The 17,913-nt window shown below is 35.5% G+C and overlaps 1 long non-coding RNA gene across 1 annotated transcript in view; it reads right to left on the bottom strand.

Annotated features, from left to right (window-relative positions):
* Positions 1-17,913, bottom strand: part of LOC114049813 — a 34,135-nt gene that overhangs the window by 9,239 nt on the left and 6,983 nt on the right. Inside the window, exons 2-4 of the long non-coding RNA XR_003569910.1 lie at positions 10,435-10,543; positions 9,236-9,456; positions 2,434-2,504 (exon numbers count right to left, since the gene is read on the bottom strand). This is a non-coding gene — a long non-coding RNA (uncharacterized LOC114049813). The remainder of the gene's footprint in view (positions 1-2,433; positions 2,505-9,235; positions 9,457-10,434; positions 10,544-17,913) is intronic.

The following is a 17,913-nucleotide window of genomic DNA, read 5'->3' as shown; positions in this document are numbered from 1 at the left end:
CTGAGCAAGGAGCAAACTCTGAAGCAAGAAGTAGGAAGAAGCTGAAGATGAAGCAGAAGACAAAGCAGAAGACAAAGAAGAAGAAGAAGATGACAAAGAAGATGAAGGAGAAGGAGACGAAGAAGATGGAGAAGACAAAGAAGAAGATGACAAAGAAGAAGAAGAAGACAAAGAATAAGATGATGAAGAAGACAAAGAAGAAGATGAAGAAGACAAAGAAGATGATGAAGAAGATGAAGAACACAAAGAAGATGACGAAGAAGAAGATGAAGACGAAGAAGACAAAGAAGATGACAAAGAAGATGAAGGAGAAGATGAAGAAGACAAAGAAGATGAAGAAGACAAAGAAGAAGATGACGAAGAAGAAGACAAAGAAGAAGACGAAGAAAACAAAGAAGAAGATGATGAAGAAGAAGACAAAGAAGAAGATGAAGAAGACAAAGAAGATGACGAAGAAGACAAAGAAGAAGATGAAGAAGACAAAGAAGAAGATGAAGAAGACAAAGAAGAAGACGAAGAAGACAAAGAAGAAGATGAAGAAGACAAAGAAGAAGATGACGAAGAAGATGAAGAAGACAAGGAAGATGATGAAGAAGAAGATAAAGAAGACAAAGACAAAGAAGATGACAAAGAAGATGAAGAAGAAGATGAAGAAGAAGGAGGAGGAGGAAGAGAAGGACAAACAGAAGCAGAGGATGATGGTGATGATGATGATGATGATGATGATAAAGATGAAAAAGAATTCCACTATAACAAAAGCTATCATGGTAACAGAGATGCTCAACAGAAACCTAGAAAAAAAGAATGACTCCAAAACACGGACAAGTACAACCTCAAAGAAAAACACAATATGCACACAAATTCAACTAGGATTCCTGGAAGAATTACAAAGAAAAGAATTTTAATTTTTTTTTGGAAATGAGAGAGCTAGAGGAAAAAAGTGAAGATGAAATGAGAACTATAAAAGAAAGGATTTTAAAAAGAAATTAATAGCTTGACACAAGAGATACAAAACATTGCCCAAACAACAACTGTCTGAAAATTAGAATGGGCCGATTCGAAATTAATGACTCCACAAAACAACAAGAAATAACAAGTCAAAGACTGGGGAGGCGTGCGGGGGGAATATGGTGTATTTCATAGCAAAAACAACTGACTTGAAAACAGAAGAGATAATTTCATAATGACTGGACTACCTGAAATGCATGATCAAGAAAAAAGAGCCTAGACATCTTATTTCAAGAAATCATAAAAGAAAACTGCCCAGATTTCTTAGAATCCAGAGGCAAAATGGAAATAGAAAGAATCCTTTTACCTCCTGAAAGAAACCTCAAAATGAAAACTCCCAGGAATATTACAGCCAAAATCAGAGTTTCCAGGAAAAAGAAAAATACTGCAGGCAATCAGAAAGAAAAAGTACAAATTCCAAACAGTCAGTATCACACATGTGTCAGCAGCTACCATTATAAAGCAGCAGAAAGCTTGACATATGATATTACAGAAGGCAAAGGATATAGGCTTACAACCAAAAATAACATATCCAGCAAAACTAAGTATAATCCTACAGGGAGGGAAATGGATCTTTGGTGAAATAAAGGACTTTCCTCACATTCCTACTGAAAAGACTAGAACTGCATAGAAACTTTAAAGTGCAAACACAAGAGCCAAGAGCAACATAAAAAGGTAAACGTGACTGAACAATCACAAGGGAACAAACAAGAAAAAAATCTGTTTATTCTGGAGAACAATTTGGAACCGTGCTCAAAGGACTGTAAAACTGTGCATACCCTTTGACCTAGCGATACCACTGCTAGGTCTATATCCCAGAGATCAAAGAAAAAGGGAAAGGACCTATATGTACAAAAAATTATAGCAACTTTCTTTGTGATGGCAAAGAACTGGAAACTTAGAGGATGTTCATCAACTGGAGAATAGCTAAATAAGTTTTGGTATATGCTTCTGTAAAGGAATACTATCGTGCTATAATAATTGATGAACAGAATGGTTTCAGAAAAATCTGGGAAGATTTATATGAACTGACACAAAGTGAAGCGAGCACAACCAGAACAGTAACAGCAATATTGTAATGCTGATCAACTCCAAAAGATCTTGTTTCTCTAATCAATACAATGATCCAAGACGATTCCAAAGGACCTATGATTAAAAATGCTATCCACCTCCAGAGAGAGAACTGATACACTCTGAGTGAAGACAGAAGCATAAATTTTTACTTTCTTTTTCTTGCTTTTATTGCAACATGGCTAATATGGAAATATGTTTTGCACATTTTCACAAGTATAATTGATCTCAAATTATTTGCCTTCTCAATGGGTGAGGGAGAGACTAGAGGAAAGGAGAAGATTCAAAACTCTAAATTTTTAAAAAATGAATGTTAAAAATAAATAAAATTTTTAGAAAGAATAAACTGCTTACCTTCTAATACGGGGAGGTAATACTTGTGTCCCCTCTGAACTCTATAATCATCAGTGTCTCATGGAGGCAGTCTAAATAAACAGGAAGCATAAGAGTAGTTCTGTTATGTCTTAATGATCTTAAAAATCTTAAAAAGAAGAATGTAAAGGGAGGGGGGAAGGAATATACTAAGGAGGAAAGATGGGGAAATTGTCACATATGATAGAGATATGCAAGTAGAAGTCAATACAAACAAGGAGGAAGGAATAAGAAAAATGGATAACATTTGAACCTAAGTCTAATTTGGCATGATCACAGGAGGGAAGATTATACACACATAGTTGGGTGCAGAAATATGTTTCACTAAACAGGGAAACAAGAAGGAAAGAAGAAAAGGAAAAGGAGAAAATGAGAGTGAGGATAAGTTAAGGAAAGGATTAGTTAGGAAGCAAAACAAACTCTAAGGATGTACAATAATACTTACAGCAGCTCTTCTTGCTGTGGCAAATAATTGGAAACTGAGGTGCTATCTATCCATTGGGGAATGGCTGAAAAAGTTATGTTATATAAAGGTGATGGAATACTACTGGGCTGTAAGAAATGATGGAGAGGATTTCAGAGAAATATGGGAAGACTTGCATGAACTGATACAAAATGAAGTGAGCAGAGCCAGGACAATTTATATAATGACAATAATATTTTTATGGACTATTTTTTTCTTTTTTTCTTAAATAATTTATTTATTTTTCATTTTAATTTTTCATTTCCACAAGATTCTGAGTTTTAAATTTTCTCCCTATCCCTCCTCCCCAAGACGGTGTGTAATCTGATATAGGCTCTACTTAGACGTTCATATTAAGCATATTTTCACATCAGTCATGATGTACAGAAGAATTAGAATTAATGGGAGGAACCATGAGAAAGAAGAAATAAAACAAAAGAACAAAAAAAAGGAGAGCAAATAGCATGCTTCCATCTGCATTCAGACTCCACAGTTCTTTCTCTGGGTGTGGATAGCATTTTTCATCATGAGTGTTAGATCCTTGCATTGCTGAGAAGAGCTAAGTCTATCAAAGTTAGTCATCGCACAAGGTGGCTGTTACTGTGGACAAGGTTCTCCTGGTTCTTCTCACTTCACTCAGCATCAGTCCATACAAGTCTTTCTAGTTTTTTATGAAGTCTGCCTGCTCATCATTTCTTATCGCACAATAGTATTCCATCACATTCATATACCACAACTTGTTCAGCCATTCCCCAATTGATGGGCATCCCCTCAATATCCAATTTTTTGCCATCACACAAAGGGCTGCCATAAATATTTTTGTACATGTGGGTTCTTTTCCCATTTTTATGATCTCTTTGGGATACAGCCCTAGAAGTGGTATTGCTGGGTCAAAGGGTATGCACATTTTTATAGCCCTTTGGCCATAGTTCCAAATTGCTCTCCAGAATGGCTGGATCATTTCACAACTCCACCAACAATGCATTAGTGTTCCAATTTTCCCACATCTTCTCCAACATTTATCATTTTCCTGCTTCGTCATGTTAGCCAATCTGATAGGTGTGATGTGGTACCTCAGAGCCATTTTGATTTGCATTTCTCTATTTTTTCATACGACTATAGATAGCTTTAATTTCTTCCTCTGAAAACTGCCCATTCATATCCTTTGACCATTGTTTGGTCAGAAATTCTCCCCTTCTCCATAGATCTGATAGGTAAACTATTCCTTGCTCTCCCAGTTTGCTTATAGTATCAGCCTTTATATCTAAATCATGTACCCATTTTGACTTTATCTTGGTGTAGTGTGTAAGATGTTGGTCTATGCCTAATTTGTGCCATACTATTTTCCAGTTTTCCCAGTAATTTTTGTTAAATAGTGAGTTCTTATCCCAGAAGCTGGAGTCCTTGGATTTATCAAACAGTAGATTACTATAATCATTGACTGTTGTGACTATGACAATAATATTGTAAAAGCAAAAAACTTTGAAAGACTTAGGAACTCTGATAATGGTAATGAACAACCACAGTTCCAGAGGACTCTTAATGGAACATGCCACCTATCTCTCAATAGACAGGTGAAGGATTCAGGGTACAGAATAAGACTATTTTTTTTAAACATGGCCAATGCAGGAATTTTGTTTTTGCTTGTCTTTACAGGGATTTTGTCAATGCAGGGATTTTGTTTTTCTTTCCTTCTCAATAAAAAAAAATAGCTATGCAACACATTTTTAAAATATTTAAAAATAAAGGAAGAAAGCACTGTACTAAATTTTGAATGAGACAAATATAGTCATAATACCTAATCCAGGGAAGTATAAGACAAAAGGAAGAAAACATCATTAATGAAAACTGATTTAACATTTTAAATAAAATCCCAGCAAAATGACTCCAGTAATTCATCCAAAAAAATTCATTCACTATGATCATGTTGGATTTATACCAGGGATGCAAGAATGGTTCAACATTTAAAAAGCAATTAACGTAATTAACCATATTAAAAATAAAAAACCTTCAAAATGATATTATAATTATAACAATTGATATAGAAAAAGTCTTTGACGAAGTACAATATTCATTTATGTTTTTTTAAATCCTATAAAATGTAGGCATAGGCATCTTTTTAAAAATGTATTTTAAAGTATTCATTTAAAACAAAAAGCTAGCACTATATACAATGGGGAAACACTAAAAACTTTCCAAGTAAATACAGTAGTAATGCAAGAAGCCCTTTCCCCTTCCTTTTATTTGATGTGATTTTAGAAATGCTAGGAGTAGCGGTGAGACAAGAGAAAGGCATTAAAGGCATGAAAGACAGGCAAAGAGGAGACAAGTATCTCTATTTGCTAATGACATGATGGCTTACTTAGAAAATCCTAGGGAATCAGCAAAGAAACTAATGAAGATAATTGATCACTTCAGTAGAGTTGCATGCTACAAAAATAAACCCACAAAAAATCCAAAGTATTCCTTTATGACATTAACCTATACATAGTTCTAGAAATAATCATAGAAAGGGACATCTCATTAAAAAAATAATCACAAAACACCTAAAATGTCTTAGAGTAAATCTAACAAAAGCATACTCATTATAGATATAATTTTTAAAACACTTTTATTTAGTGCTCATGGCTGCCCCATGCTAATATGATTAAAATGATAATAACACTGAAATTAAGTTACAGATTTAGTGCTATACTAATCAAACTGCCAAAAGGATACTTTATAAAGGAATTAAAAAGTAGTAAAATTCATTTGGAGAAATAAAATACATAGAATATCAAGGGAAATAATGAAAACTGGTAGGAATGAAGGCAATAATAGAACTTTCATACCTCAGATCCTATTAGAAAAGCAATAATCATCTCAACCATTTGTACTTGGTTTTTTTTTTAAATAGAGCAATGAAATAGAGTAGGGAAATAGAAATGAGAAATAATTTAAATTAATAACCCAGTGTTTAATAAACCTAACAACATAAATTACCTAGGAAAGAATTATATATTTGACAAGAATTACTGGGAAAACTGGTAAGCAGTCTAAGTCTAGCAAAAAGTCGGTCTTGATCTGTGGTTTCAAATTCAAATAGAAACAGAACCCACTAAACCATACATGAGGATCCCAGTGAGTTACATATTGACTTGTTTTAAAACGCAATGTACTTGTGTTTTTAAAATTTTATTAAATATTTCCCAATTACATTTTAATTTAGTTCAGGCAGCACTCAGGAGTGTTGTGGGCTACATGGGGCCATGTGTTTAACATCTCTGGTCTAGACTAATATTTTACCCCACATGCCACAATAAATTCAAAATGGATAATTGACCATACCATAAAAAGATTGTAATATAATCAAAAATTAGAAGAGAGGCAAATAATATACATTTGATGGTTTTGACTAGGAGGTGAATTCTTAACCAAATAAGGAAGAGCAATAATTACAAAAAGGAAAATAAATAATTTTGATTGCATGACATTTAAAGCTTGTGCATAAACAAAATTAATGCAACTAGTATAAGAAGAGAAGCAATCAAATGGGGAAAATATTTGTATCAAACATTTCTCTCAATGGTCTGGTTTAAAATACATATAGACAATTAATGGAAGTATATAATTCCTCAAGTATTCTTGTACAAAATAACTAATATGGAAAGTTTTACATGATTGTACATGTATAACCTATATCATATTGATTACTGTCTCAGGAAGGGGAGAAGGAAAGGAGAGAGAGGGAGGAATAGAATTTGAAACTCAAAACTTTAAAAAAAAGTTTAAAAATTGTTTCATCATGTAATTGGGGGAAAATAAAATATTATGAAAAATAAAAATAAAGTCTATGAGCCCAAAAGTCATTTCTGGATAAATAAGCATGACTATGAGCAACTTGGTCTCAAAAGAATAACTGTATATCATTAACAGCTCCATAAGAAAGAATGCTTCAGGGGCAGCTAGGAAGCAGAGTGGATAGAGCATTGGCCCTGGAGTCAGGAGGACCTGAGTTCAAATCTGGTCTCAGACCAGACACTTGACACTTACTAGCTGTGGGACCCTGGGCAGGTCTCTTAACCCCAATTGCCTCACCAAAAAAAAAAAAAAAAAAAAAAAAAAAAAAAAAAAAAAAAAAAAAAAAGAATGCTTCAAATAACTAATAAATAAAATCATAAATAAAAATAATACTGAGGTTTTACCTCATATCCAGCAAATTGGCAAAGATGGGAATAGTGTTGGAGGAACTATGGAAAGTTAGGCACACTGATGTGTTGTAAGGGGAGCTGTACATTGTTCCAATCATTGTGGAAAATTATTTTAAATTATGCAGAAAGAGTAACTAAAATGTCTGTATCCTTTAACCCAGATATTCCACTGCTAGGTATATACCCCAAGGAGGTCAATGACAAAAATAAAGGCCCCATATGCTCCATAAAAAATTTATAGCAACATTTTTTTCTCATAGCAAAAAACTGAAAACGAAATAGATGTCTATCAGCTGGGAAGTAGGTAATTCAATTATAGTACGTAAGTATAATGGAATTTTACTGTGCTATATGAAATGTTGCATATGTAAATAATGAGAAGCTGCATGGACTTCCCCAGCCCATTGAAAGGATCCAAGAAAATACTCTAGCTCTGATACTTTAACCTAGTGAAAGTACTTCCATTGACTCAATCATCAAAGGCACTGTACTGAGTTTGAAGGAGGTTAATTGATTGGAAAGAGGAAGGGCCTTTGAGTGAAATGAGTCATCCCGCCCAGGAGACTACTAACATTATGTTGCTGGATGAGACTAGAGGGAGAAATGCCATGAAATCACCAGAAGATATCGATGGCCCTTCACTGTCAGAGGTGAAGATTTCTCTCCATATGTGTTTTCTGGCTACACATGTTCCCTGAGTGTGTGTTGTGCTATGTAAGTTTTTTATATGTGCCCACTGATGAAATGTGTATTTGTAGGAGTGTATATCCCCAGAGTAATGGAGGAAATATTTCAGAGCTACTTTTCTCACTTTCCCATTCCATTAAATGCTTTTGTTTTAAACTAATTGCATTCTCTAGCTGACTAATAAAAGTAAATACTTCCACTGGGGATTGTGAACTATGATTTTTGGTGGATAGAGATCCACAGAACTTTGAACCTGGGGTAGCCTTGTTTGGGGAGCTACTCTTAAACTTTGGAGTGGGGTGATGGTTCAAGTATTATAGCAGCAGTTCTCAAAGTCTGGTCTGTGGATCCACAGGGTCTCCAAGATTCTTCCAGGGGATTTTTAGGTCAAAACCATTTTCATAATAATACCAAGACATTGTTTGCCTATTAAAATACATTTCCTTTTTCTAACTATATATCTGTGGAAGGTCAAATTTTCTTCATATGCTTCGATATCAGAACAGATTTGAATGCTGAAGTAAATATAAGAATCCATGTCTTCTATTAAGCTAGCCACTAAAGAGATTCATAAAAATATGTGAAACAATGCCATTCTCACTATTTTTTAAATTTGAAAAATATAGTTATTTTTCATAAAAATATGTCATCTTACTAGGTAATGATTTTAATAGTGTTATTTTAATGAATTTATAAATATTTTTAAAGTTTTTCTTTTAATTTCTAATAGGATAAATATTGAAAAATATAACCAAGGTTGTGCTAACTTAATTATACAATATAAAATATATCTAAGGGTGAGCTAATTTAGTTGTTAAATTTTCAATGTGAATCAAAATCTATTTTCAGAAATCCAAAAACACATCAAATCAAGGCTTGGTTTACTGTTTTGTTGATGAAGAAAGTCAAGGAGAATACGTTAAAATTACAGATTAAATTTTAAAGCATGTCATGCTTTCAGGGAGTCAGTTGTTAAACATTTACCAGCACACTCCTGGATAGAACCTGCATAAACAAAAGCTCTTTGGGGTCCTCAATAATTTTTAAGAGCGAGGCAGCTAGGTGGAACGGTGGATAGAGCACCAGTCCAGGAGTCAGAAGGAGCTGAGTTCAGAACCAACCTCAGACACTTGACACTTAGTAGCTGTGTGACCCTGGGCAAGTCACTTAACCCTGTTTGCCTCAGTTTCCTCCTCTGTCAAATGAGCTGAAGAAGGAAATGGCAAACTACCCCAGTATCTTTGCCAAGAAACCCCAAAATGGGGTCACAAAGAGTCAAACATGACTGAAATGACTCAACAATAAAGTTCCCTTCCCACTCTAAATCTTGAAAAAGGAGGGCAACAGAAACATAGAATGAGAAGCTGTTGAGATTAGAAATGAGTGTGTTCAACAGAGTGCTGGTAAATGTCAGAACTCACATCAAAGAAGAGAAGAAACTCACCAAATTCTACCAGAGTGAAGAATGTAGAAGAATAACTGGGTGCTAGGGGTTATCTATTTGCAGTCAACAGTTATACATTCTACATATGGGAGGTGAATGGTTAGCTCAGCTTCTCGTCCACCGCCATGAAGAATTCCAGTTGTTGCAAAGCCTCTGGAAGCCAAAACCATTAGCATGGCCAGCCTCCTTCTGGCTTCAAGGTATCTTTGCACCAAGGGCAGCTGATGAAAGAAAAGAAGGAAAAAAATCAGCCACAATGTACAACAGTTATACAGTAGTTTCCTCACAGCTACCACTAGAAAAAAAAATAGGGTTTCTATACATGTACGTTTTAAAGAGTAAACACAAAAATGTTCCACTCAATTTAAAAATTAAGAACAATGAGCATAAATCATATTAAGTAAATAAAACAGTAAAAATGTATGCATATACAAAAACACATAGTGTACACATTAGAGAACCAGGCTCAAAGTCAGAAGGAGCTGGATCTGGGTTCAAGTCTTACTTAGGACATGTACAGGTTTTGTGACCCTGGGTAAGTCACTTAACCTCTCAATGCCCCCAGGTGTCTTTCTAAGACAATAAATTGCAAAGAAGGTGCCAATCTGCATTGATAGAGGGAGTTCCCTCATCTGGGAGTTCCCTATGCCAATAAAATCACTATCCTATCCCTCATACAAATGCACACACACATGTACATATACATACATACATACATATCACTTCTATATTCTAATTCATTATTAAGAAGAAACGGAAAGGCAGGAGGGAGAGGGAGAGAGAAAGTAGACAGGGGAAGGAAGAGAAAGACAGAAAGAGGGGTCAGAGAGAGAAGAGAGGGAATGAGAGAGAAAGAGACATAGAAAACAGGAGAGATAGGGAAGGAGGGAGGGGGAAGAGAGAGAGAGGAGGGAAGAAAGGGGAGAGGGAGAGAGAGAGAGAGAGAGAGAGAGAGAGAGAGAGAGAGAGAGAGAGAACAAAGGACAGAAAAACCAGAGAGATGGACACACCAGGGTGGCACATGTGTCTGGTCACAAGAAAAACAAATAGAAAGAGACAGATTTTTTTTTTTTAGAGAAAAATAGATAAAGATGAGAAATAAAGACAGCAAGCACAAACCTCACTTTTGTTCACGTCCTTAATGTCAAAGACTGAAAACATGTGTAAATACTGCCAGAATTTGTCATTGAAATTCCCACCTGATGTTGGAAAGCCCAGGTAGACCTGGATTAAGCATCAGACCATCAGTGGAGGATTCTGGGAAGATGGCGGAGTAGGTCCGAAAATTTCAGCTTCTGGAAACTTCATCTACAAACAAGACAGAACATCCAGGTGAATGTAGAGCAGAGGAAATAAATAAAAGTTGGGGTAAAGCATGTGTCCTTCTAAGACTTCTAGAGAGGCCTGGGAAAAGAGTGGATCCCCAGGGGCTGATGAAGTGCTAATACCTCTTGGTTCTCCACTTGGCCTAATTAACAAACAAGCCCTAGGGTCAACTGGGTTGGGGAAGGGGAGAGGAGAGAGCTTAATAGGGGAAGATTGAAGGACCCTTCACTGTCACTGGATGCTAGGCCTAGCTGTCCTACCCCAGGCCTAGTTGTCCTTACCAGACTGGTGAGTCCTGGCTACAGGTGTGGGCGAGGAGGAGGGAACTCACGAGGGTTGGGACCCTGTGGACTGTGGCCACTCAAAGGAGAGGAGTCCCTGGTTTTGGTTCCAGGGCAGAGGAGAGTTGAAGTTTGCAGAGGGAAGGACAGCAGGGAGGAAGAGAGTTTGCAGGACAGCATGGCTGGGGGCCTACCCGTGATTTTAGGGGTGAAGAGGAGAGCCCAAGGTCAGGCCCAGACAGACCTCAGAAAATAACAGTAAGAAGGACTTGAGGCCTGGGGCATCATTCCCCACACCTCAGCACTAGAACCTGATTACAATAATAAGCTGCTAAAAATAAACTAAAACAAAATAAAAATTCAAAATTAGTGTGAGCAAGCAAAGGAATAAAAATCTGACCATAGACAGCTATTATGGGGATAGAGAAGATCTGGGTTCATATTCAGAGAAAGCTAGTGAAGTTAAAAAAGTCACTCCTACTTCAAAGAGAAATGTCAAATGGTCATAAGCCCAAAAAGAGTTCTGGGAAGAACTTAAAAAAGACTTCAAAAATCAAATAAGAGAGATCAAGGAAAAATTAAGGGGGGAAAAATAAGAACAATCCAAGAAAACTATGAAAAGAAAGTTAACCTATTAGAAAAAGAAATCCAAAAACTTAAGGAAGAAAATAATTCCTTAAAAACTAGAATTGGGCAAGGGAAAACTAACGATGTTATGAGACACCAAGAAATATTTTTTTAAAAAGCGAAAAAATAGAAGAGAATGTGAAACATCTCATTAGAAAAACAACTGATCTGGAGAATGGATCATGGACAGATAGTAAATACTGCAGAGTTACAATCAGGATCACATAAGACATAGCTAGCAGCTTCTATATTTCAAGACTGTAGGTCTGGGAATGTTATATTTTGAAGAGCAAAAGAGCTGGGTGTACAACCAAAAAATACATTACCCAGCAAAGTTGAGTACAATCCTGAACAAAAATTAAAAAAAGGATATTTAACAAACTGAAAGACTTTCAGGTATTTATGACAAAGAACTCAGTGGAAAATTCAACATATAAGAACCACAAGAAATATAAGGTAAACATTAAAGATCAGTTATAAGGGACTCAATAAGGTCAAACTGTTTACTTCTTTTATGTGAAAATGTTATTAGTACTCTTAAGACCACCATCATTGGGACAGCTAGGTGGCGCAATGGATAGAACACTGGCCCTGGAGTCAAGAGGACCTGAGTTCAAATTCGGCCTCAGACACATAACACTTACTAGCTGTGTGACCATGGGAAAGTCACTTAACCCTATTGCCTAGCCCAAAAAATAAAAAAAATAAAAAAGACCACCATCATTACTTGGGTAGTAATGAAAGGCTTGGTGTGAGCTGAGTATAATGGGGTTATTCTAAAAAAAAAAACCGGGTAGGGAGAGGTAAAAAGGAGTATCTTATACAAAAGAGGCGTGAAAGGAAGAACTGGTACAGAAGAACCAGGTAGGGGTTGAGGGCTGATAGCGCTGGAATCTTATTCTAATCACAACTGGGTTAAAGAGGGAACAACATATACATCTAGAAGGGTATAAAAGTCTTCTAAATTTATAAAGAAATAAGAGGAAAAGGGGACAGAATAAGAGAGGGACTTTTAGAAGGGTGTGTAGATTAAGAATTAGGAGAGTGGGGGGGAGAAGATAAGGGAGGCATTCTAACAGATAGCAGAATGGATTAAAAATTAGGATCTGACAACATGTTGTTCACAAGAAACACATTTCAAAATGATAGATACACAGTTAAAATAAAGGGCTGGAGTAGAATTTATTGTGCAAAAAAAAAAGCAGAAGTAGCAATCATGATCTCAGATGAAATTAAAGCTAAAATAGATTTAATTAAAAGAGATTAACAAGTAAACTACATTATGATAAAAGGTACCATAAACAATGAAACAATATCACTACTGAACCTACCTGTACCAAATACTATAGCATCCAAATTATTTAAGCAAAAGTTAAATGAATTACAGGTGGGGGTAAATAATAGTGCTATAACAATTTAATCTTCCCCTCTCAGAATTAGATAAATCTAACAAAAAGAAATAATAAGTCAAGGAAGTGAATAGAATTTTAGATAAGCTATATATGATAGATATATAGAGAGAATTGAATGCGAATAGAAAGGAATACACCTTTTTCTCAGCACTGCATGTTACATTTACAAAAACTGACCATACATTAGGGCATAAAATTTTATAGTTAAAAGCAGAAATATTAAATGCATCCTTTTCAGATCACAATGCTGCAAAAAATACATTTAATAAGGGACCACAGAAACAGAATAAAAACTAATTGGAGGCTAAACAACCTAATTTTAAAGAATGAGTGGGTTAAAGAACAAATCAAAGAAACAATTATTTCATTAAAGAGAATGACAATAATAGAAAATACATCAAAACCTATGGGATACAGCAAAAGCGGCAATCAGATGAAAATTTATATCTCTAAATCTAAATTATATCAATGAAATAGAGAAAGAGCAGGCCAATGAATTGGGTATGCAATTAAAAAAAGAACAAACTAAAAATCTCCAATTAAGCACTAAATTGGAAATCCTAAAAATTAAAGGTGAAATTAATGAAATTGAGTGTTGGAAAGTCACTGAATTAACAAATAAAACTAGGAGTTAGTATTAACTAAACATTAAAAGAAACAATAAGATAAATAAACCATTGGTTGAGATGGTTATAAAAAAGAAAGAAGAAAACCAAATCACTAGTACTAAAAATGAAAAGTATGAATATATCACTAACAAAGATGAAGTTATCTTGCCCAATTATATGCCAATAAACTTAACAATTTAAGTGAAATGAAAGAATATTTACAAAAATACAAATTGCCTAGATTAGCAGAAGAGGAAATAGAACATCTAAATAAACCTACTTTAGAAAAAAGAAATTGAACAGGCCTTAAATGAGCTTCCTAAGAAAAAAGCACCAGTGCCAGATGGATTTACAAGTGACTTCTATCAAACATTTAAAGACCAACTAATTTCAATATTAAATAAATTATTTGGAATAATAGGAAAAGAAGGGGTCCTATCACATTCCTTTTATGAAAGAAATATGATATTGATACCTAAACCAGGAAGAGTAAAAACAGAGAAAGAAAATTATAGACCAGTTTCACTAATGAATATGGATGCAAAAATCCTAAATAAAATACTAGCCAGGAGACTATAATAATATATCACAAATATTATACATGGTGACCAAGTGGGATTAATGCCAGGAATTCAGAGATGGTTTAACACAGGGAAAACTATTAATATAATTGACTACATCAATAATAAAAGTAACAAAAATAATATGATTATATCAGTGGATGCAGAAAAGGCTTTTGATAAATTATAACACTTATTACTGTTTTAAAAAAAACACTCAAAAATATTGGTATAAATGGATTTTTCCTTAAATTCACAAGAAGCATTTATCTAAAACCATCAGCAAGCATTATTTGTAATGGGGATGTGCTAGAAACCTTCCCACTAAGATTATAGATGAAACAAGGAGACCCATTGTCACCAATATTATTCAGTATTGTATTGGAAATCCCTGCAATAATTAAAAGAAGAAAAAGAAATAGAAGGAATCACAATGGGCAATGAGGTAATAAAACTGTCTCTTTTTGCAGATGACACATATTTGGAAAATCATAAAGACTCTAACAATTAATAATTTTAGCAAAGTAGCAAAATATAAAGTAAACCCACATAAAATCATTAGCATTCCTATATATCACCAACAAAACCATGCAAGAAGTGATAGCAAGAGATACCCCATTTAAAATAATTGTAGACAGTATAAAATACCTATGAGTACACCTGCCAAAACAAACCCAGAAATTATATGAACAAAATTATTTTTAAAAAATTTTTATACAAATGGAATCAGGTTTAAATAGTTGGAGAAATATTAATTGTTCATGGGTAGGTAAGGTCAGTATAATAAAATGACAATTTTACCTAAATTAATCTATTTATTCAATGCCATCCAAATTAAATTACCCAAAAATTATTTTACTGAGTTAGAAAAAAATAATAACAAAATTTATTTGGAAGAATTAAAGTCAAGAATATCAAAGGAACTGATAAAAAATATAAAGGAAGGAGGTTTAGCAGTACCAGATCTTAAACTATATTATAAGGCCATAATTATCAAAAAACTATCTAGTACCAGCTAAGAAATAGAAAGGTAGATCAGTGGAAGAGAGTAGACATATAATATACAACAGCAAATGACTCTAGTAACCTTGTGTTTGACAAGTGTAAAGACTTAAGTTTTGGTGATAAGAATTCATCATTTGGTAAAAATTGTTGGGAAAGTTGGAACACAATCTGGCAGAAATTTGACACAGACCAGTATGTTACACCACTTACCAACATAAAGTCAAAAGGGATACGTGACCTAGATATAAAGGGAGATATTACAAGAAAATGAGAAAAACATGGAACGTATTGCCTATCGGACTCATGGATAGGTGAACAATTTATGAATAAACAAGAGAAAGAGAAGAATAACAGTAGTAATTTTGATTAATTAAATTAAAAGTTTTTGTACAAATAAAACTAATGCAGCCAAGATCAAAAGGAAACAGAAAATAAGGAAAAAATTTATAGACAGTTTTTCAGATAAAGGTCTCATATTTCAAATATATAAAGAACCCTGTCAAATCTATAAGGATACAAATCATTCCCCAATAGATAAACAGTCAAAGAATATGAGCAGGCAGTTTTTAGATGAAGAAATCAAAGCTATCTATAGTCATATAAAAAATGCTCTCAATCACTACTGATTAGAGAAATGCAAATTACAGCAACTCTGAGATACCACCTCGCACCTATCAGATTGGCTAATATGACAGAAAAGAAAAATAATTGATGTCGGATGGAATGCAGAAAAATTGGGGGGCACTAATACACTATTGATGGGACTGTGAACTGATTGTTGTGTGGAGTTTGGATTCAGTCAAAGGGCCGCACTTGAGGACCTAGAGGGCCACGTGTGGCCTCAAGGCCACAGGTTCCCCACCACTGTTAGAGTCACCTCCGAGCTTTGTTCCACATTGGTTATTTCATCTAAACCAAATGACCTCTAAAGTCCCTTCTGTTTCTAGATCTTAAATCCTGTGACAAAGTCATTTAACATCCCTGGGCCTCAGTTTCCTCCTCTGTAAAATCAGGACATTGGACTAGATGGCTTTAGAATTTCCTTCCAGCACGATATCTACGATCCCACAAAGTCAGAGTAATAAGGGACAGCACAGCCTGAGTCAGATACTGCCTTCTTGAATCATGCTAAGGGGCACCCCAACACTGGCCGCAAGCATCGGCCAGGTCCTCTCCAGATGGAATTTCCACCCCGCTTCCCAACTCTAAACATTCTAGTTCTGCCTTTCTAAAACACCAAAACTGGGAAACCCTGCAAATGAGGTTTGGTTCCTTAAAATTGTTTCCAGCCTGGTCAGGACTGAGCAACAGCAGGGCCCGAAAGGAGATTCCCAAAACTCAGCATGCCAGGCATCCTCCTGAAATGCAGACGCGAGCCCTAACCGGGACATGTGAGCCAGAAAAGGCTGTTCTGAGGTTTTGGCTTTTTGCATTCGGTTAGGAAGGATAAGGCCCTGCGAAGGGAAATTCCCCATCAGCTGCCTTCTTTATTCCTGGTTTCTTCCTTATAAAGAGCTAGAGCTTCTCTGACGATCTCAGTTGACTCATATCTGAGGGTCCCCTCCAACCAGCCCTCCTTCTGACAAACAGCTTCCTTGCTCTGGCTTTTTAGTTACAGAGCTAGCAACATTTTCATCTGCTTGTTGTATCAAGGGTCCTGCAGGGCGGTGGGAAGGGCCACATCAAGGGGGTCCATACAGTAATGGGAAGGGCCATATTAAGGAGTCCTGCGGAGTATTGGGAAGAGCCCTATTTTCAGAAGCAGATGACCTGGGTTTGAATGTGTTTCTGTTGCTTCCTAGCTGTGGTGACTTGGAGCAAGACATTGATCCTCTGAGTCTCAGTTTCCTCATCTATACAACAGAGAGGCAGTGTGGCACAGTAGAAAGCCCCCTGAACTTGGAGTCACACCATCTAAGTTCCAATTCCAGCAGTAAGAGCACTAGCTCTAAAGTTAGAGGACCCGAGTTCAAATCCCACCTTTTCCATTTCCTACTTGGGTGATTTGGGGCAAGTCACTTAACCTCACTTGGTCTCAGTTTTGTCATCTGCAGAATAGACATAATTCCAGCACTTACAATTACTACAGGGTTGTTGTGAGAATCAGATGAGACAATATATGAAACACTGCCGACCTTAAAGTGCTACATCTATGTCTAGTATTATTATTGTATTATAATGTAGCATGTATAATGGAGGTATTAGAATGTAACATCACTTATATTGGAGAGCACAGCTCTGCCTCACTTAAATCCAAGAAATGCACAAGTCAAGACATCGCCCTTGTGATGTCATTGGTCCTCTTCCAGAACAAAGGACAAACAGAAACTAAATGATGATAATTGAAAGACTAAAGTGAGTGGGCAGTTAGATAGCTGGGTCTCTGTCTTAGAGTCAGGAAGACCTGAGAGAAAATCCCCCCTTAGACACTTACCAGCTACATGACCCTGGGCTAGTCATTCACTCACTATCTCTCAGCCTCAGTTTCCTTATCTGCAAAATAAGGATAATGATAGGCTCTGCAACCCAGGGCTGAACCTATATGTACAGTGCCTTGAAATCATATATGCTATGGAGATCATATGTTACAGTGTTGTGGGATAATATAGGTATAGTGCTTTGAACTTACATGTGCTGAGATCATCTATATATATACAGTGCTTTGAGATCATATATGTACAGAGCTTTGAACTCAGATATGCTGAGATCATACATGTACTGTGCTTTGAGATCATATATGTACAGTGCTTTGAATTCATATGTGCCATGAGATCATACATTACATTAATACAGTGCTTTGAGATCATATATGTACAGAGCTTTGAACTCAGATATGTTGAGATCATATATGTACTATGC

This window comes from Vombatus ursinus, unplaced genomic scaffold, assembly GCF_900497805.2.
Source record: "Vombatus ursinus unplaced genomic scaffold, bare-nosed wombat genome assembly UNPS02003292.1, whole genome shotgun sequence".
NCBI classification, from domain to species: Eukaryota; Metazoa; Chordata; class Mammalia; order Diprotodontia; family Vombatidae; genus Vombatus; species Vombatus ursinus.
This window is presented reverse-complemented; position numbering and strand designations above follow the sequence as displayed.